The 22,500-nt window shown below is 42.6% G+C and overlaps 1 protein-coding gene across 5 annotated transcripts in view; it reads right to left on the bottom strand.

Annotated features, from left to right (window-relative positions):
- Nucleotides 1-22,500, bottom strand: part of LOC135100533 (SH2 domain-containing protein 5-like) — a 188,058-nt gene that overhangs the window by 26,733 nt on the left and 138,825 nt on the right. The window lies entirely within an intron of this gene.

Here is a 22,500-nt window from a genome sequence, read left to right as displayed (position 1 = left end):
CTCTTAAGAAGGATGACAGCCCAGTCGTTTAAACTACTCAACTATTTGATTTCGTGCCCACCTGAAGTCGAAGAAACACTCTTTCGCATCGATCTACTCAGTCTTCTCTCTGATTGGCAGTGTGGATTCCATAAAGGACGATCCATTGGTGGTTTTTCAGCTTTCCAAACAGTATCTTGGTCACCCTTTAGTCAAAGTTTGGGTGGAACCTTTAGTGATGCCTCAGACATATCAAAACTTTTAATAGTCTCGCATAAATCTTTAATTTCCAAATACTTCCATGACTAGAACACTTTTAGGAGACGCGTATCGAAACATCTCTAAAAGTACGAGTCAGGACTTTCTATACAAACTTTCAGGGGAGTGACAATTAATGGGCTTTTTATCGTTTTCGTCGCCCCGGGCCAGCCTCCCTCTCATGTAAAACAAAACAAATGTGGCAGTAGCTTATCGGCGCTTGGTTTCCAAACTCTCATGGACTCTTTGCAGCTCGCCCGGTTCAGGTCTGGATGAACACTGTTATATTGCTTAAAATGGGTGTTGACACTAATGCTGTGACTTCCCCCCAACCCGCCCCCCCCACCCCATTTTTGTGTGTTCTTTCCTTGAAACATTAGGTGGAAGAAATAACACCACCACCACCAACAATAACAACAACAATGATGATAATAATAATAATAATAATAATAATAATAATAATAATAATAATAATAATAATAATAATAATAATAAGAAGAAGAAGAAGAAGAAGAAGAATAAGACTAGGTTATTCAGGACCCGATTATTTATTTATTTTTTTCCTGATAAATTCTTCCTTAGTTCTGTGCCTCACTTCCCTATGCAATTTCTTGTCTAACCCATTAAGGTCTGAGCAGAACAACACGCTGATTAAGAGGTCAGGGCAAGATGAGCAATGCGCCCTGCCTTATTTGCATTCTTCATGTCATTTGCAAGATTGCGAGTAAAAGTTATGAATAACGATAAAAGTACATTAGCTAAACAAAAACACACTGTCTTACAAACATATGTAAACATAGTCAAGGATCTGAACTTAAAAAAAAAAAAATCGTAACTTTATATATATATATATATATATATATATATATATATATATATATATATATATATATATATATATATATATATATATATATATATATATATATATATATATATATATATATATATAATTATATATATATATATTTTTTTTTTTGCGAGCATCGATATTAGGATATGCTGTAAAGTTATTTTATCCATCTATGTTATTTTCTTACTAACTCCTACACTGAAACATGCTGCAAAATCTCTTAATGTAACATCAAGTAACGTTACGTAACATCATGGTTAGTACGTTCTATTCAGAAAAGACAAGACCGATAGGCAGCCTCTTAATGCTCTCGTCTCTATTACCTGACAATGCTTCCTAATAGTGTACCCTCAGTCCTGCGGAGGTGATGATTTCTTACACATCTCCCGATATAGCACTCGTTTGTGGCGCCATAGCGTGCAGAGCGTTGCTCTTAAGGGCCGGTTCTTGCTTGCACAGGGCACATTGAGGGTGTTTATAAACCTAACAACATCACACGTCTTCCTGTACAAGTGCTGTAACCCACAACCATTTCAGTGGCCTTCTTTTTCCCCTTATCTTTATGGTATCTCCGCAGCATGCAAATTACCGGGTCCCTAATTCCTGTCGCACTTAGGTATGAACGGTAGAGATGTGGAGGAAAGATGGAAAAGATGATAACAGAAGGGAATAAAGGAACGAGGAAGTGGAGTGAAGCTCAGAGGGAAAGGAACATTATGATCTAGGTTACTGGGAGATGCAAGGAGGGGAAGGGTAAGAAATGTGAAAAATACAGCTCGGACTAACTGAGTACGAAAGAGAGGGAAAGGAGAGAGGAAGGTAAATGGAAAACAAAAGAGAAAGGTGAAGAGAAAAGGAAAGACCTGAGAGTAGAAGGGAAAAGCTAAGAGAGAGGAGGAGACTGACACAACTTGGGTTGTGAAAGGATGGAAGAAAAGGGTAATGAAAATAAAATGAAAGATTGAGATAAGGGTAAGTAGATTAGCTAATGAAAAGAGAGAGAAAGACACAACATACTCACAGGAAAAGATAAATATAACCCATAGAAAAAATATTGGTAAATGGAGAAAGCCAATAAATGTAGAACCCCTCTCCCTCCCTCCCTCCCTCCCCACCACCTTGTCGTCATCCACGCCCCCCGGCCGTTTGGAAACTGTTCTCCTGACCCCAGCTGCCTGGCCGGCTTGCCGCGCCGCGCCGTTGCTCGTGCGGGATATCGCTACTTGATCATGCGTGCTCATCTGGCTGCTGCTTCCTGCTCAGTGGTGCACTACCAGGAAAAGACTGTTACTTCTCTCTGGGAAAACACTGATTTCAATATATCGCTTTAATAATTTTAATCTTTCTCTCTAGCTTCTGAGTGGTTTTCTAACACTACAGTTATAACCTGTTCACATAACGAGCATTATTAAAATTTCATCCTTAGCGCTATCAATCAGTGATGCATAGTATCATTCTACCTTATACACAGTGTGTGTGTGTGTGTGTGTGTGTGTGTGTGTGTGTGTGTGTGTGAAATCTGAGAGTCTTGAAATTAACAAGTGCTAGTTCCATCTGGACTAGCAGCACCTGTGTAACGAACACCTTCACCAGGCCGTCACCGAGCCTTCCCGCCTCCTCCCCGCTCCTCCCACACCGCAACATTCCAGGGAGTCTAGAGCTCGTGTCATCTTACAATACATTTGCCTCTCGTTTCTTGGATCATCTTGCATGCAAATCGCCACAACCTACAACTTCGAAGGTGAAGCCTCTCATGAAGCGGGTCTTCCGTGCGGGGCGACGAGGAAGAAAACACTGCTTACTGAGAATGACAGATGCTAGGATTATCATATGCAAATGAACCACTTGTAAGACCTTTCTGGCAGGTTCAACTCAATTTTGGCACCTTTGTAAACAGCTTGACACGTTTGTGGGACTGCGTCGTAGAAAGAGCTGCATGTAAACCACCGCACTCCACCATCACCTCCTCAACCCCGGCCTCTTCCTCCCCCCCCTCAGCGCCTGGCACGCGTGTCGAGAATCAGGTGGGAAACATACGTCCTCCATGCTGCCTTATTGGAGTTCGCCACTGTTCTTACACACAAAGAAAGTCTGGCATTTTTTCGATCTCACACAAGACCAGTTGAAAATAAACTTCAATCCAGTGCTACTCTGGACACCAGTGGTTCGTACTGTAAGTCTGCCCTTAAGTTCCAAGCAGGTGGCGCGACGGAACACCGCTACACCGCTGCCCGACCAGCCAGAATTATTTACACCAAGACTGATAGAATCTTCACCTCGTGCACCTGTGCCTCCTGTGCTGCCAAGGAGAGGCGCAGCTGTGGTGTGCATTCACTCACATTAACGGAACTATTATTAATTTTTCCTGAATACAAAACACCATGAAAAATACATTTGAGAAGATTAGATACGTAAAAAGATTAACAAAGTAAGAGGAACTTTATTAGACCTGTTTGCATTTACGGCCGTCACCCCGCCTTGCAGGTGGGGACTTCAAGGCCTTCAAGGTATGACTGGACGAGGACACTCTGAGCGTGGGGGTTTTGTGTTTTTTGCATACAGACTGTTGCTGCTCCTTGTGAAGAGTCTGGTTATGCAATGCCTCCATATTGATTCACATTATAATTATACGCATACATAAACATTTATTTGTGTGTGTGTGTGTGTGTGTGTGTGTGTGTGTGTGTGTGTGTGTGTGTGTGTGTGTGTGTGTGTGTGTGTGTGTGTGTGTGTGTGTGTGTGTATGCATTTATACGTAGGAATGTAAATGGATAGGCACGTGTGAGCACATACATAGCCTGATACTTTAATTCCGGCTTTTATGACTTCTCGAACTTAGGTGGTCAGAAAGAATGGGTGCGAACTGTATTCACCGCCTACATGCATTTCATTAGCCTTCTTACGATTCCTTGTTAATAGTTATGATCGTATTCGGTTGCTGGGCTAATCCAAAATTCCAGAACTTGACTCGTACTTATCAGAGTGTCATTGAGTTTAAGAGACAGTAAACGTGGAGATACTACGAGTGGTATGTTAGAATTTGAGACAGCTAGTATATGAATGCAATGGACGGGAATGCAAGGATTATGAAGAGCTGGGATGACACAGGAATGCACGGAATGGAGGGTGGAAGCTTGACCTAACGTGAGTGCAATGATACGAAGGTGGGTTCTAAGATTAGCATGCAGGGTTAGAGGGCAAAGGGTCTGGGGTCAGATGAAGCATGGCTAACAGAACGTACTGAGAAAGGTTCCTGATGAATAGAGACCGTGAGTGAGCTGTAAATGGTTTCTGGTGTCTATGAGTGATGCTTCTGAGTCAATTTAGTTATTTAACCCATTTAGTAGTATTTGGTGTATCTTTTCTTGATCACTAACCATTCTGAGACATTTATTCTAGTTCTACAGCCACTTCCAAATATCATACTGGCTAGAAATTGCATTATCTATCCTTTTAATCTAATTATTATTATTTTTTTTTGGGTAGATTCTAAATATTTCACACATTGTTTTTAGTGGTGGAAATTGTTACATATTGCGGTTAAAAATATAAACGATAAAAAGGAATGCCTCATGTCTGGATTTATTCTGAGGGAAAAAGTGAAAAGCTCTTTGAGGAATAACAAATAATATCATACAGCAGGATTTTGAAACGGCTTAACAACAACATGATCCGGATACTTACACATGAAGGACTAGCGGATGAGGTGAGAACTATGTGTGAAGAAAATATTGAGTGTGAGGGCAAGGCAGGGCATGGGAAGCCTCGCATTATTGTGGTGTGACTGAGAATGATGAGTGAGGCCAAAGTGGGAGGGTGAAAATCGTGAATTGTGTCACGATGAAGGGTATGGGAAAGAGGTGGGGCAGGCGGGTAAAACATGAGACTGGTATGGGCAGACTTGAGGCGTGGCTTACGTCAGAAAACCATGAGAAAATGAAAGAAAAAAAGGGATGGAACAGGAAAGACCGTGATGTTATTTGTTACATATGGAATAAAATATAAGTGTGAGATGAACGTATGAAATAGTGAGAGGACTGAACACATGACTTGAATCAAAAGAAATATTCGAAAATGAAAGAACACTGGTAGGGGACGAGAGAGAGAGAGAGAGAGAGAGAGAGAGAGAGAGAGAGAGAGAGAGAGAGAGAGAGAGAGAGAGAGAGAGAGAGAGAGAGAGAGAGAGAGAGAGAGAGAGAGAGAGAGCGGTGGGAGGCTGCTGGAGGACAATACAAACACTATACGTGGTGAATTGTCTCTTTAAACATGGAAAAATTATGTTAATGCATGGATTAAGGATGATCTCGTCTGTGATAAGATGTGTAACCGACAACTGCCACATCTCTTACATTGATACCTGTTGTTCTTTGTTGTCGAGTTTGGCCTTTATATACAGTACATGGTAGTAAGACGGTCACCTATGTCCTAGAAACTTGCTTACCATCATTTGAAATATATTAAGCATTACCTGAACTTTATAATCTATGTGTATGTGGAGAGAGAGAGAGAGAGAGAGAGAGAGAGAGAGAGAGAGAGAGAGAGAGAGAGAGAGAGAGAGAGAGAGAGAGAGAGAGAGAGAGAGAGAGAGAGAGAGAGACTATGGAAGTTATTTATTATATTTATTCAACGACGGCTCTTTGACTTTGAGCAACAGGCTTTTATAATATGTGCATTCATTTATCCATGTTTTGAGCAAATGTCAACAAACAAACAAGAGGGCGGGTTGACAGTGCAGAGATCAGCGCACTCAGCTCACAGGGCAGGTGGGTTCAAGGTAAGGGCTCAGGTTCGTGGATGCAGGAGACAGTGTGGGCTGGTCCCCTGCCACAAAACTCGTATACTCTTTGTTCAACTATCAACAAAAATAACAACCATGGAGGCGAGACGGTAAAGTAAAATGAAAATGTGTTTAAAATGGGCTGAATTATATTACGATCCTCCTATATAATTTACGAGGAAAATATAGAACTATTTGCACATCAACGTCTTACTCGTCACTTTGTATTGGTCTTATATTGCTCAGTGCTTGCAAAACAGAAGCCCCGCCAGTCTTCATGGAAACAAGTAACATATGATAAGCAAGCGCCAACAAAATATTACAGGTATGATAAAGTCTGCTAAAACAAACTGTGCTGGAGAGAGAGTCAAGACACATGCATAGAAGCAAAGATGTGGATATGAAAGCTTTTATCTCCAGGACAAGGCTGCTCTTGCATCAAAACCAATAAACAGGAGAAGGAATATGTAACCTTTCCCCTCCCTCACCTGATGCCACCCTCCCCCACCCCGTGCCCCGCCACACGCTCCTTGCATCATCGGCCGCGTAAAATATTCATGGAGGAAGATGTAAATAAGCGGCCTAATAATTAAACCACCCACAAGGTAGGAAGGGTGGTGGAGAGCCTGACCCAGACGCGAGGCAAACATTAACTTGTACCCTGGATCTACATTCTCTACATTCTCTTCTTCCCTTCATCTCTCTCTCTCCCTCTCCCTCTCCCTCCCTCTCTCTCTCTCTCTCTCTCTCTCTCTCTCTCTCTCTCTCTCTCTCTCTCTCCTCTCTCTCTCTCTCTCTGGCATGTGGTCGAGGGAGGAAAGCGATTTTCTCACTGCCTCTCTCTCGGGTTCTTTATTGCTAAGGTAATTTTTGGCAAAGTAAGGGCTGTGTTCCTGGCTGGCTCTTCTCCCTCACACACACGCGACACCAGCGGCCACGAGACAAATAAGAAGACACCGCTGAATGTCGGTCATGTGGACAGGGAGAGTTTCAACACAATAGTATAAAATTGTTGTGGTGTCTGTCTTTATCATCATCATCGTCTTCGCGGTCATCACCATCATCTTTCTTTCTTATTGAAGTATCAGATTATTGTTATTATTATTATTATTATTATTATTATTATTATTATTATTATTATTATTATTATTATTATTATTTATTTATTTATTTATTTTTTATTTATTTTTTGTTATTTCTTACTTTCATTTTATTATCATTACTAGCATTATCATAATCTTTAATGGTCCAGTGGTTGTGATGTTCAGGTCACAGCTGAGATTCGAATCCCCACTTGGGCGGAGATATTTTGTGGTCTCTTTTCTCACGTCGCAGCCTCCGATCAACCAAGCACAGACCGGGTACAGTCTCTAAGCCGATAGATGTTTTGCCCTTCAACCCCTTCTGCATCTCAATTTGAGCAATACCGGTATATATCAATCAGGTATTGACTGTTGTGTAAACTATGAATTCTGATAGTTCTCCTAAACCAATAAATGAGTTATACTAATAGTTGATCATTATTTCTACCTACCTCCTGTAGCAGTTCTTTTTACCTTGACCGATTTTGAACTAATCATAATTTTCAAGACCTTTTTGATCTTTGATGTTGGAGACCGAATTACCCTCCATATTGACAGTTTAATATTTAATACGAAGATTTTTTTTTTTTGTGATGAACGATTAAAACGATTATAATCATATATACGTTTTTTTTTTTTTTTTGTGTGTAATGGTGTTTGTTTGTTTGTGTGTTTGTATGTGGGTGGGTGGGTGGGCAGGTGGGTGGGTGGGTGGGTGTGTGTGTGTGTGTGTGTGTGTGTGTGTGTGTGTGTGTGTGTGTGTGTGTGTGTGTGTGTGTGTGTGTGTGTGTGTGTGTGTGTGTGTGTGTGTGTGTGTGTGTGTGTGTGTGTGCAGAGGTGACTGTCTCTGCACGTCAGTCCATGTCAAACTGTTAGATCTGTTTCCGTGTTTACGTCAAACTGACAACCATTTTTTTTCGTGTGTGATCCCCCCCCTCTCTCTCTCTCTCTCTCTCTCTCTCTCTCTCTCTCTCTCTCTCTCTCTCTCTCTCTCTCTCTCTCTCTCTCTCTCTCTCTCTCTCTCTCTCTCTCTCTCTCTCTCTGAGGCAGAGCCAATCACCACCAGCGCCCTGGCTGAGGGAACGCCACAAACAGGTCACACGGGCACACAACAGCACTCAAGTGAACTCTCCTAAGTTCATTGAGTCCACAATTTATAGCAATAATAAATAAAGGCAAGGGAAAAGTGAGCTACATTTACGTAACGACTGACTTTAATGTGTTCTTGCTCACTTCCCGACGCCTGGTACTCTCTTTCCTCTCCCCGCACCTCCATCCGCACCACACCTCGCGGCGCTGCTCAGCTGAGGCGCTAAACAAAGCAGTATTTAAGAGAATTTACCACGGGTCCAGCCATAAATCTTTTTATAATCACCGTGGATGTCAGACGGCCAACACACACACACACACACACACACACACACACACATACACAAAGTACTCTTTCTCTCTCTCTCTCTCTCTCTCTCTCTCTCTCTCTCTCTCTCTCTCTCTCTCTCTCTCTCTCTCTCTCATACGTACATTGTACTTTATGTTAGATTCCTGGTAAGATCCAGCGAAAGTTTGCATAACATGTGCTTTCAGGCGCCTCCATTACCACCGTCACGCCCTCTACAGCTTAATCAGCAGCAGCATCTTTCCCTACATTCACTGCTTCTTCTCCTGTTCAGTATAGCGTATTTTCTGCAACCACCATCGCCACCACGAAAAAAGATCAACAACAACAACAACAACGAGGGCAACGGCATCATCAACAACAGCAGTAGCAACAACAACAACAAGACGACGACAACGACAACGGCGATAACAACAGAGACGACAACACCAGCAGCGGTAGTGATAACAGCAACGGCAGGAATAACACAAGAACAATAACGACAACGACAACAACAGCGATGGCAAAAATAAAACAGCAACAATAACAACAAAAGACAACAACGGTATCAACAATAGGAACAGAAACACTACATCCATAACTAATACTACAACTACAACCACCACCATTACTACCACCACCACCACCACCACTATCACCACACCACTAGCATCACCACTGCCACCTTTCATCCTCACCATCTAATTACCAGCGCACCAGCACCACTACCAGCACCACCACTTCCACCTGCACCGTCCCTTCGTACCCCGGCGGCTCCCAGCATTCCTCACGGGGCGGATATTTCCATACCTTATCGCCGTCAGAAGTGGGAGTGAGTTGGGCATCCGTCAGGCAAAAGCCCAACACAAGGGTAGCGTGTAATACCCCGGCCACTACCATGCTGCCTTGCCTTTTGCGGCCACTACCTCCCCACCGCTAATACACAGGTTCACAGGTATTCATGAGTCTCCCCACACCTCGCCTCACACTACTACCTTTTCCACTTGCTCCTCCTCTCTCCCCCTCTCTCCTCCTCCTCCACTGACACATCTGAACGCTATGTCCGTCTCACTACAATACCTCGCGCTTGCCCTCTCCCTCTCTCTCTCTTTCTCTCTCCCCCTCATGACTTGTAGCCATCACTTATCCTCTTGCCTCATATCTAACACCTCTCTTCATATATCGTACAAGCGCTCCTTCTCATATCTCACGCCTGGGCAGTTATACACCGCTGAATCTTCTCTTTTTCTCTCTCTATCAGGTTTTGCAGTCATCATTACCTATATAACTCTCACCAACATCGTGTTCAATCACATTTTATAGCTCCTGTAAAAAAGAAAAAAGAAAAAAACTCGACCTTCGCACTTACAAGAGGTTTGAAGGGAAAGTGTAACTTGTTTTTCTTTTTACGAAGAAATTTAATAACTAGTGACTTACTAAAGTCTCTCTCTCTCTCTCTCTCTCTCTCTCTCTCTCTCTCTCTCTCTCTCTCTCTCTCTCTCTCTCTCTCTCTCTCTCTGCAGGGCACACGTACATACATACCTGGCCACTCATTAGCGGTCCCACGCATCTGTTGCTATCACAGGTACACACACACTCATATATCACCAGGTCGGCGTCACACAGTCCTTAGGAGTCCTTAGCGGGTCACACACACACACACACACACACACACACACACACACACACATACACACACACACACACACACACACACACACATACACGTACATAGCCGCTCTTTCCTACCAACTTAACTATATAACATTCTAACGGATGGCAATGATTCTATTCTTAAACTAGCTAGAAGTCTCTCTCTCTCTCTCTCTCTCTCTCTCTCTCTCTCTCTCTCTCTCTCTCTCTCTCTCTCTCGCTATAAACTTCACTTGTAACTTTATCAGCAGTCTCGTAATCACTATTCATATTTGGCGTGATGCAAGTCTACGAGTGAAAAGATCAGGGAGTGGAGAGGAGTGGCGAGGAGGCTTCACGACGGAACACAGCTGGGTGGTAATGGGAGGCGAGGCTGGAGAGAGTGATGGGTGTCGAAAGGTGCAGCGAGGGTGTTAAATGTGTAAGGTCGAAGTACTTTGCATTTTTACCTCCACACACACACACACACACACACACACACACACACACACACACACACACACACACACACACACACACACACACAGAAAAAAAAAAAGTTTACCAAGGTTTATGTATTCACCGGTGTGTCTGTCTGTCTGCCTGTTTGCCTGTCTGTTTGTCCGCCTGTCTATTTGTACGTCTGTCTGTCTCTTTCCGTAAGATATCTCAAGTTATCAGGAGATTCCATTGCGTTTTTGTAGGTAGGAAGGTGAATCTTGGGTTGAGGAACAAGTGGTAAAATTTTGAGGCAATCCCGGATATGTATGATGCTCCAGGATTTTACGTATTTTTACCAAAGGAGATGGCAGAGGTATGCGCTCTCTGACTGGCGGGCAGCTGTGCGGACGTGGAAGAGTTTGAGGCACGAGAAGAAGATCGGGAATAGATGACAGCTACTTTTGTGTGACTAGTATGTAGCTATGAAAGAAAAATATCAATGACAAAATGACAGCTTCCGAGTTATTAATTTCAAGCAATACCAACATGTAAGAACAGTTTTAGTACAGATCAACTATCTGTGTGCAGCAATGGAAGTAAATTAGTAAAGACAGCACTTGCTCTTTCAGCCCTCTGAAATTCACACAAGGGCCACAGTGTCAAGAAACGGAAGTATCTGATGCCTTTTTAGTATGATGTATGCTCGTACTGAGGCGCAATATCTAACCACATACCCTTAAAACTGAATATACAGGTATTGTTATGATTAGTCTAGCAAGTGTTTGTTTTTACATCTACTATTACAAAACAATGCATATAAGTTTCAAGACTGATTTGAACTTGTTAAACTAAACTTTATATTGAACTAAAAATCAAGTGTGTACTTTCTGTAGTATTATTTAAGTCTGTATAATTTGGTTAATAAAACTAAAGTCAATTTGGCTCTCCGATACTCTATGGACTGTGTTGTAAAGGAGATGAGGGCGAGAATGACAGTGGAAGTTTAAGTCTAGTTATGAGTGTGGTGAATGCTGATGGTAGAGAAGGGAATCTGAACCAGCCAGTGTTTTCAGATGCTGCTGCACGGATGGCTGATTCAGAGATGGAGACAGCTGAACTCTGGGAAGCGTAAATTAAGGAAACTGAGAGTGTATAAGGCATTGACAGTTGATATAAACGCGAAGAAACGAAATGTAAGAAGAGTTTTAATGGTAGAAGGGTAAATGTAGTTTTGAATACTTAGGGAGGTAGAATATTCCAAGTATAAAAAGTGACATGGTGGATGGAGGAACAGACAGACGTAAAGGTTTAGGACGATTGCAGTGGGAAAGGTGTGGGGAAAAATTCAGAAGAGTGTTTATATGTAATTCCTTCAAACCACTATTCTTTTTTGATAATTTGAGCAGAGACCTTGTTTTACCTGCCAATTTCTGTGATTGGCTGGTCAGAGAGAGAGAGAGAGAGAGAGAGAGAGAGAGAGAGAGAGAGAGAGAGAGAGAGAGAGAGAGAGAGAGAGAGGGGGGGGGGGGCATTAATAGCACTCACACGGGCAGCATTCCATGGCGAGAAAAACTTACGGAATTTTTACAGCAACATACTTCTCAGCATCAATTGTCGGGAATTTTCTTACACGCGTGACTGGGTCTTCCCCCACACCTTGGCGGAGGTGGCGATAGGAGGAGGAGGAGGAGGAGGAGGAGGAGGAGGAGGAGGAGGAGGAGGAGGAGGAGGAGGAGGAGGAGGAGGAGGAGGAGGAGGAGGAGGAGGAGGAATAGGAAGAGAATGAGGACTAGGACGAGGAGGAAAATAAAAAAAAAGGGTAAAAAATACATGAATATAAAAAAAATATGAAGATTATGCCGATGATGACGGAGGTGGTGGTGGTGGTGGTGGTGATGAAGGTGATGGTGGTAATGAGGAAGAAAATAAATAATGGGAATGCAAAAAAACAACAGCAGCAACAACAACAACAACAACAACAACAACAACAACACTATTAATGCAGAGAGAGAGAGAGAGAGAGAGAGAGAGAGAGAGAGAGAGAGAGAGAGAGAGAGAGAGAGAGAGAAATGCAGAGGATAAATATGCGATAATCACACCAAACAATGAAACAAAAATATATGTGTTTGCCCCCCAAAAGAATGAACAAATTAAATAAACAAATAAAATAAGATAAAAAAAATAAATAAAAAAGACATATATGCATAGATGTGTATGTGTGTGTATGTGTATGTTTGTGTGTGTGTGTGTGTGTGTGTGTTAGTCGGCCCGAACGCGTGTTTCATCGTTATCGCTCACGGCATGTAACTCTCTGACCCTCGCAGTATGCACTTTGTCTTCATTATCAGAGGCTTGGGATTCAGGTCACTTCCCCGTCCACCCTGCTCGCCTCTCTCTCTCCGTCCCTACGCCTCCGCACCACATGGCTCCTCCCGCGGCCCCGCCTGAGTATACGCCCCACTGCCTGCCGGGTCTCACAAGCTCAGCGGCCACCTCGGGGATAATTGGGGCGCCTCAATACGTGTAATGCAACAATAAATCCAGGTGTCTAGAGGGAGTGAGGATAAAGAATAGGGGGGATGGATAACGCGGCTAGAGAAAAGGATGCGATGTGATGTGGGAAAGATTGTAAAGTGCTTGACTTGGCTTATGTGTGTAGTGAAGTGTATGTAGTGGTGCTTTTCTATTTTTTTCGGTTGTTGTTTAATAATTTATTGATTAGATGTTTTGTTATTTTCATGAGAATTCCTAAACTCTTTATAGATAATGACAGATAAGTGATAATGCACGTCATAAGAACAATATAACATTTAATTACAACAGCGAATCAACACCAGCTTCTGTTGTTACAATAACTACAGTAACAACAGTAACAGCAACAACAGCAGAAATATAATGCAATACTTCAGTTATTACTTAGCTACTATTTCTTCTGTCTCTACAAGTAGAAATCATAGTGGTAGTAGTAGTAGTAGTAGTAGTAGTAGTAGTAGTAGTAGTAGTAGTAGTAGTAGCAGTAATAGTAACGGTAATAATAGTAGCAGTAGGTGTGAGCGTGCCAAGGTTTGTTACAGCAATATATAATGAACAACACCGGAGTGGACAGCTGCCGCGACTAAAATGGTTATGCAATGGCTGTTTTATTCATAATCTCCGTCATGTGAATCAGAGATGACACTGACACTGGATGCTGTCCACCTTGTTTTGGAGCCGCACAGGTCTCCTTTATTTGTCAACAGAGAGAGAGAGAGAGAGAGAGAGAGAGAGAGAGAGAGAGAGAGAGAGAGAGAGAGAGAGAGAGAGAGAGAGAGAGAGAGAGAGAGAGAGAGAGAGAGAGAGAGAGAGAAAGGAATGAGGAAAATAATGGTAACGAGAACAGAGACAAGAACAAGAACAACATAAATAACACCACTGACTACAAGAACAAAAACAAGAATAACAACAACAATACCAAAACTACTACTACCACCACCACCACTACCACCACCACTACTAACAATAAATAACAATCAGAAGACAGACAAATATCAATAACAATCTAAGTACAGCTACCCCATCAAACCACATCCATTCAAATCCACGAAACAAACAAAAACGAAGAGAAAACCCACCAAATCCACACCCCCCACCAGCACCATTACTTAACACCACCACAAGTACAAGGATGACGAGGAAACTAAGCCATACCAACACCAGCATCAGTATTCCCCATAACAACCAACACCAGGGATTAACATGACAAAGAAAACCTGCAACCACCACCACCACCACCACCACCACCACCACCATCACCACAGCCACCACCCACGACCCGCACCAAATATAACTAACTCAAGGGAGAAAGTTAGGCCTACGTACGACCACCACAGCCGCTAACGACTCGAGAAACCACGACTACGAACTACCTTAGGGCAGATCGAGCCAGAGTTATGACGACAGGATAATATGTGTGTGTGTGTGTGTGTGTGTGTGTGTGTGTGTGTGTGTGTGTGTGTGTGTGTGTGTGTGTGTGTGTGTGTGTGTGTGTGTGTGTGTGTGTGTGTGTGTGTGTGTGTGTGTGTGTGTGTGTGTGTGTGTGTGTGTGCGTGCTATAAAAAATATAGGGTATGTTTAATTATGATGGAGAAACAGTTTGTTGGAGAAGGAAGAAGAAAAGGAGTGAGAGGAAGAGGTAGGAAGACAGAAGAGGAGTGGGAGGAGTAGGAAGATGCAGAAGTGGGAGGACTAGGAAGAAAAAGGAGGAGGAAGAGGAGAAGGAAGAGGAGGAGGAGGAGTGAGAACGAGAAGGACGAAGAAGAGAAGGGAGTGAGAAAATTCGCTTACAATTATTTATTTTTTTCTTGATAATCAAGATTTATTCACAGCAATGTTTCTTTCTTCCTAAAAACCAAAATCCTACCTGCAATTAACCTCTAAAGTTAATATCAAACAGCATCACGAAAGGTTTTAAATGAAATATTCCTTTTATCTTTTATGCTTAGCGTCATTGCACTCTTCAGAAGTTGATCTTTATTACTTTATCGCGAATCCTGAGAAAGTATAACAAGGATGAGTAGGAGGAGGATAAGGATGAGACCAGACAAGACTTTAATGAGAAGCATGTGGAGGAAGAGGAGGAGGAGGAGGAAGAGGAGGAGGAGGAGGAGCAGAAGGTGGAGGAGAAGAAGAAAGAGTGATTCTCCACAGTCAGTGACCCGAGTTGTCATAAAATGATTAGGTATTCGTCCAGACATTCTTTTTTTCCAGTTATGTATTATTTCTGTTTGTTTGTCTGTCAGTCAGTCTGTCTGTCTGTCTGTCTGTCTGTGGCTGTTTTCTGTGTGAGACTCTGGACAAGGCTAACAAAAAGTCTAAAAAAAAAAGTGCCACAAGTCCCTTTAAACTAGTTAAAGTATCCAAAATTATGAGGAAAAGTCTCTCTCTCTCTCTCTCTCTCTCTCTCTCTCTCTCTCTCTCTCTCTCTCTCTCTCTCTCTCTCTCTCTAACAAGAAAGAAAATGGTCTTGTTTTGTCTAGCGGATGAATTCCTTTTGAAGAGAATGCTGAAGCGCTGCAGCGTCCTGAGAGCACACTGGGCCTGGGAGTGGAATGAAGATGAGTGGGGGCAAGCTCCTGAAGAGAACCAAGATAATGAGAAGTATGTGGAGGAGAAGAGTCGAGGCTTTATTCCATGGAAATAAATAAATAGATAAACTCCCTCCTTCCCTCCCTCCCTCTCTCTCTCTCTCTCTCTCTCTCTCTCTCTCTCTCTCTCTCTCTCTCTCTCTCTCTCTCTCTCTCTCTCTGCGGGGCTTGACAATAGCGGCATAACTGCAGTATCACGTTGGGCCAATTTTTCTCCTGCATACCACTGAACCACCACCCACAAGATTTCGCTCGCTCGTCCTCCATTTGCTCACCTCCATTGACCATCCAGCGGCCCACCCTCCCTCCCACCCTCCCACGTCACTCCTACCCAGCCCGCCAATCCTCCCAGCCTGCCAACCCTTCAGCCCTCCCTGCCTCAAGCTTTCCCGTCGTCCTCCCTCTCTCTTACTCACTCACTCTCTTGCTTGACCCAATTAAAGGTGATAAGACAGGCTGAGGTTTAAACGCGGCACTGGAAGCCATCACTATGCCAACAAATGAAGGCTGTTCGAGACAAGAGTAAATAAATATAATTAAAATTCCTATCTTATCTTACTTCATGAGGAAAAAAAGCAAATAGAGGAGGAAAACATGTTAGGCTAGTATTAAATTTTTGGTAATTGACTCCACAAGCTAAGGAGGGAGTGAGTGTCAGGAGGTCTTAACACTCGTTGCCCTCCTCCGACACACTTCAATGCCTCGCCTCAAAGACGCTCGAGGGACGCCGGAGAAAAGGCCGAGATGGACGGTGGCGCTTCTCTTTATGTCAGTGGCAGCTTCACCTATAGAGCTGCTGACGAGGAGGGCCCGGCCATTCACGTCCCTTGGCCTCCCCTATCATTCTCCTCAGCCTTCTGGTAGTACAGCTCCGCCACGCACGTAGACTTCTCTCTCTCTCTCTCTCTCTCTCTCTCTCTCTCTCTCTCTCTCTCTCTCTCTCTCTCTCTCTCTCTCTCTCTCTACTTCCCCATTCCGCACGTACTCCTCATACTCAACACTTTCTCGATCTTTCCTCCAGATTTCTTTCTTCTCTCTTCCTCCTTCCCCTCCGCCTCCTTTTCCTCCACCTCCACCTCCTCCACCTACTCCTCGTCATCCTGTCTTTCTTATTTTCCTTCTCTTCCAGCCCCACTCACTCCTTTTCCGCCTTGCTGTCGCGTTCGATGCATTTTGAAAAGCCGGCGAAATGTTAAGAAATAATTGAGAGGCCGCTACTGTGTTACGCGGCCGGCAAACAATGATAAAGACTTGAAACTCCCCTTTGGAGGATGGCTGGCCTGCTCTCTCTCTCTCTCTCTCTCTCTCTCTCTCTCTCTCTCTCTCTCTCTCTCTCTCTCTCTCTGTAAGAAGACACTGTGTATATACATTTTAGTAAAAAGTTATTATTTGAAATCTGCTGACAGATTATATGTTTTTTTTTTTTTTTCCGCATGAAGATGATAAAAGTGTCTTGTCCATTGCAATAAAGTGGTGACGGGACGTGTCAAGCGGAGACTGGTGTTGTACTGCCAGGCACACTGACTGTCTCCTGTGTGGTGACAGTCTGCCAACACCACGAGAATCCCTATCAACATCTTATCAAGACTCCGCTGACGCACGCTCGGCAGAGAGAGAGAGAGAGAGAGAGAGAGAGAGAGAGAGAGAGAGAGAGAGAGAGAGAGAGAGAGAGAGAGAGAGAGAGAGAGAGAGAGAGAGAGAGCAGATGGCAGGTGAAAATGAGTTTACAACAATCAACTTTTTTAATTCCTATAATTTCTCAACGTTATAATCTTACACTTAAAACGCTTCAGACTTTAAGAGGCCAAACTATTATTTTACAGTGATGGTGGTTTTCATGTCCCGAAGTGACTGACTTAGAAGACAAATGTGGTACTTTGCCTCAGAAAACCGGACCATTGGATAAAAGTTTCATCACACCACAACACGAGAAGAATCTCCAGTGGTGCTTTTTTACACTGCCTAAGGAAAAATATTTAGAATACTCACTCTTGACGTTATATTATACCTTTATTCCTTCTGTTCTCCATCTTGCACAATTCTCACTAAATGAATGTCTTGGATGTAAATAATGATAGACAAAGATAGACAGCTGGACAGACGATGAGCGAGAGAGAGAGAAGGAAAAAAACAGATTGTGTGTGAGTGTGTGTGTGTGTGTGTGTGTGTAGCAAAGTTAATACAGGAACATCATAATGTCAGGTCTGCATATTCACAATCTTACAATAAGTCTGCAGCGAGTTACTAATGATGTTGTGGCTGTAACACTGAAGCATTTGGCAAGCTGGACACTATGGTAAGTAGGCTGATAAGGAGCGACCACCGTGATGCTGAAGTAATGCAACAAGTGCACCTGTAATACACTTTACATAGGAGAAAATAAAGTAGTCAGACAAACATCTATCTATACTTTAAATTGAATACACTTAATCAGTTGACTGTAAAAATGACATTGCTATGTTAGTCCTGAGCTGATAATACGAGAAACTATTTTGACAAGGTATTAACTTTAAATTTCCTGTAAGTACGAGTTTTTGTGATAGTGATTGTAGATTACGTTTTGAACTATTTGCGTTTTGTCGAGGTTATTCAATTGAGTGTTTGTTTCTTTGCTATTAATTGTACATGAACTCCTTAAACCTCATGAAAAGAATGATAAGAACAATTTTTAAACTATATATTCGAGCTTTGTTGAGATTATTCCATTTAGTGTTTGTTTCTGTGCTATTGACTGTAAATGATTTCCTTAGGCGTCGTGTAAAGAATGGCACCAATTTTTAAAACCATGTCCTTTGTCGAAATAATTTCATTCAGTATTGGTTCCTATGCTCTGGAAAGTACAATGATTTCTAAGACGCCGTAGAGAGAAGGATGACAACAATTATTGAAGTACGTACATGAGTTTCGTCAAGATTATTGCATTTACTATTGGTTCGTATGCTATAAAATGGGTAACAACTCCTAATACACCGCGCAAAAGCAAGACAAGAATTAAAACACAGGTTGTAAGTTGTACCCTGCAATAAGTGGCTAGGCACGCTGATCTGCATTTCTGCGCAGGGCGTGGGCCCGTGGGGGTCTGGCTGACATCTCTGCGTAGGTAAGACGACTGACAACAGCTGATAGTGGTAAATTAACAGGTTAGGACTCTTACCAATGGGTTCAAGTTCGATGAATTTAAGCTTAAGAAAAAGACAGGAGGAAGATGGTTGGCAAAAAAAAGATAACGGGCCTCATCAGCAGACTCAGTGGCCATGTGTTGTGTTGAGTGCGATTACGATAGCTTTAGGAGTAGGTACGATAGTGTTGAGGGTGAAGATTCAATGTGGTGTAACATGTACAGGAAGCCTTTAAAAGTTGTTGTGCTGGATAGGAAAAAAGTCTTTGTGGGTAGAGTGATGGAGAAAGATGTCCTGATTAACGACAACGAAGACAGCAACAACAACAATAGCAACAGCAAAACTAAAAATCAACAGCAACGGACGCACACACAAAAAATAACAGACACATGAACTAACAAGCAAAACAAACAAGGCAATAATCAAATGAACGGTATTTTTTCCCGATAGTAGTTAAGAAAAAAAAGATTGAGAGAAAATTAAGTGAACTACAACATAAGAGAGAAAGGGTTTAAAGATGTCTTGGTGACGCGGGAGGAGGATCTGATACCAAATTCATTAGCGGAACGACATTTATCTCTTCTTTTTCTTTTTTTCCTATTCAGCGAGAAAATGAGCCGGTTGAGAGAGAGAGAGAGAGAGAGAGAGAGAGAGAGAGAGAGAGAGAGAGAGAGAGAGAGAGAGAGAGAGAGAGAGAGAGAGAGAGAGAGAGAGGAGGGAAGGAGGGAGCTGCTAAACGAGAAAGGTGACTGTCTTCATCTACTCCTTCATTTTTTTCTTTCTCACATATGTAGTTGTCTGCTTGCCTGTTTGTCTTGTCTGTCCAGTGGTCGGTCTTGTGTCGCTTCCACTCTGTCAACATTTAAGTGTGGCATTCCTCGCCGTGAGGTTCCTTCGCCCTCACTGGCCGGTCACACTCTGAGCTGTGAATACGTGCAGTTGTGAGCTCATGTAATGTCAACTGCTTGCTTCTCCTAGGCATATATTTTTTTCTCTTCGTCTGTTTTTCTGTCTGTTTGTACTTCTGTATGTCATATTTCCGTCTATTCCATGTATTACTTACCGGAACTGAGAAAAGAAGTGTTAATTCTGCATGCTTTCCCTAGGTAAATTTTTCTCTCTGCTTGTTTGTTTCTGTCTGTTTGTATGTTTGTAGGTATCAAATTTCCGTCTACTTCATGTGTTGTTTAACGGAACTCACAATAAAAGCTGCTAGTTCTGTGTGCCTCGCGTAGGTATATTTTCTGTTTATCTGCATGTCTCTGTCCGTCAGTACCTCTCATATTTCCTTCTGTTTTATGTATCATTTAGAGTCTAAAAAAAATAGCTGTTCATTCTGTCCTTTTCGTTTTGTCTCTCAGCATTGTCTCGTGTATTCGTCCATATTCCATAAAGTATCGTGTTCTGTTTTGAGTGTTTTAGTTTTTATGTTTTATTTGCATCTTATCTGGTCACTAATATCGATCTAGTCAAGCTGCTTTGGTCTCTCTCTCTCTCTCTCTCTCTCTCTCTCTCTCTCTCTCTCTCTCTCTCTCTCTCTCTCTCTCTCTCTCTCGCTCACTTACTCATGGTTAAATGGACACATAATGAACTCAATACTCGCAGGTATCTATCTCTCCCCACTTTTTGTACATTGAACTGAATCCTTTCAAGTTTAATCTTTGCACAACTTCACACGACACGACACGATACGACACACACACACACACACACACACACACACACACACACACACACACACACACACACACACACACACACACACACACACACACACACACACACACACACACACACAGACACAAACACACACACACACACACACACACACACACACACACACACACACACACACACACACACACACACACACACACACACACACACACACTTCCTAGGTTTGTGATGGTTTTAAGTTGTTTTTTACGTCCTTATCTCTCCCACTTAACTAAACTGCATCTGTCGTTTTCTGCTCCTTTGTTTTAATATGAGACAGTTTTATTTGGTGTTATCCTTGAAGTAATAATATTATAGGTAGCAATAAAACTTGGTAGTGTGTTAGTAGTAGTAGTAGTAGTAGTAGTAGTAGTAGTAGTAGTAGTAGTAGTAGTAGTAGTAGTAGTAGTAGTTGTTGTTGTTGTTGTTGTAGTTGTTGTTGTTGTTTTCTGTTAACAACTCCTTTGCCAGAACACCTTTTACATAAAGGAAAACGTTGTCGTACTACTTAGTCGTAGTCGTAGTCGTAATAGTGGTAGTAGTAGTAGTAGTAGTAGTAGTAGTAGTAGTAGTTTTAGTATATGTAAGAAACTCAGTTTTTCAGCAACTTTGTTACCCAAGATATTAATCCCGACACACTCCCTGAGCGAGGCATGGCGGAGCAGAGTGGCGTGGGGCGTGACCTCTGCCCGGGCTGCGAGCTGGTTCACTTTTTGGTCTTGTTGACGCCGTAACTCGTGAACCCAGAGAGAGAGAGACAGAGAGAGAGAGAGAGAGAGAGAGAGAGAGAGAGAGAGAGAGAGAGAGAGAGAGAGAGAGCAAGGGTGAAGAAATGTGGGAGGAGAACCGGTAGGGGGCGGTGCTGGGTCCTCTTAATGAGTGTTTTCCGGGAAACAGATCACGGTTGCCTGGTGAGGAAAGATCGTCGGTTGCAACCTGTTTACTTAGGTGCGTTCTTGAGATATGAAACCGTGGTGATAATTTTATAAGGCATAAGTGTATATTAATGCAGCTATTTTTTTTGGTGGGACTGGTGTTTGGGAGAATGTTAAAAGGTGTCTTGACGAATAGGAGAGTTTATCTAAATGGTCTCAGGTCAATTAGAGTGAGCGTTGCATGTATTTATTGTCCATTTCCTGCCCAGCGAAGAAACCTACTGCGTCTCTCGCAAAGGAGGATCTCGTTGACCTGTTCCTGCGGAGTTCTTGATCTCCAATGAATCAGGTTCTGGCAGGGAACAAGTACGAGTTTCTCTCTCTCTCTCTCTCTCTCTCTCTCTCTCTCTCTCTCTCTCTCTCTCTCTCTCTCTCTCTCTCTCTCTCTCTCTCTGTTTTTATACTTAATTTTGTAGTTATTTTCTTGCTTTCTTGTATTCTCTCTCTCTCTCTCTCTCTCTCTCTCTCTCTCTCTCTCTCTCTCTCTCTCTCTCTTTCTGTTTTTATACTTAATTTTGTAGTTATTTTCTTGCTTTCTTGCATTCTCTCTCTCTCTCTCTCTCTCTCTCTCTCTCTCTCTCTCTCTGTTTTTATACCTAATTTTGTAGTTTTTTCTTGCCTTCTTGTATTCTCTCTCTCTCTCTCTCTCTCTCTCTCTCTCTCTCTCTCTCTCTCTCTCTCTCTCTCTCTCTCTCTCTCTCCCCTCTGTGTTTCAAAAGACCGTGCTGAGTGCCGCCGCCTTTGGCCTTCGCTCTTTATGTCCATCGGCGGGATTTAATAATGTCATAAATCTTGTTATCTCCTTCTATCTCACTAGTTTGAATACTTTTCCCAGTCATCCATCACCTCGACTCAAGATTTTCGCGATTCTCTTCTTACGCTCCTCCTCCACTTTCCTGCTCGTCCCCCATCCGTCATCCTCGTCTTTTTATCTCTAGTGCATCTTCCCTTCATTAACGTCAAGGGCAGAGGTAACCTTCCGCAACGCTAATCTTATGTTGTAATGAATGCCGACGTCCTTATCACATTTAACTCTCCTCGCTTGTTTTATCATAGGCTCATCATTTTCCCTTGAAGTTAAAGTATTTGATTTTTTCTTTTCTTTCTAAAGTATCTTGTGTCTTGTATTTTTATATTATACAGCTAGACTTTAAAAATTTCCTGTTTGTTTATATTTTCCCATCGTGTCAATCCTGATCACACACACTCA

This window comes from Scylla paramamosain, chromosome 5 (genome assembly GCF_035594125.1).
Source record: "Scylla paramamosain isolate STU-SP2022 chromosome 5, ASM3559412v1, whole genome shotgun sequence".
Taxonomy (NCBI): domain Eukaryota; kingdom Metazoa; phylum Arthropoda; class Malacostraca; order Decapoda; family Portunidae; genus Scylla; species Scylla paramamosain.
Note: the sequence above shows the minus strand (reverse complement) of the source record. Positions and strands in the feature narration are given on the sequence as shown.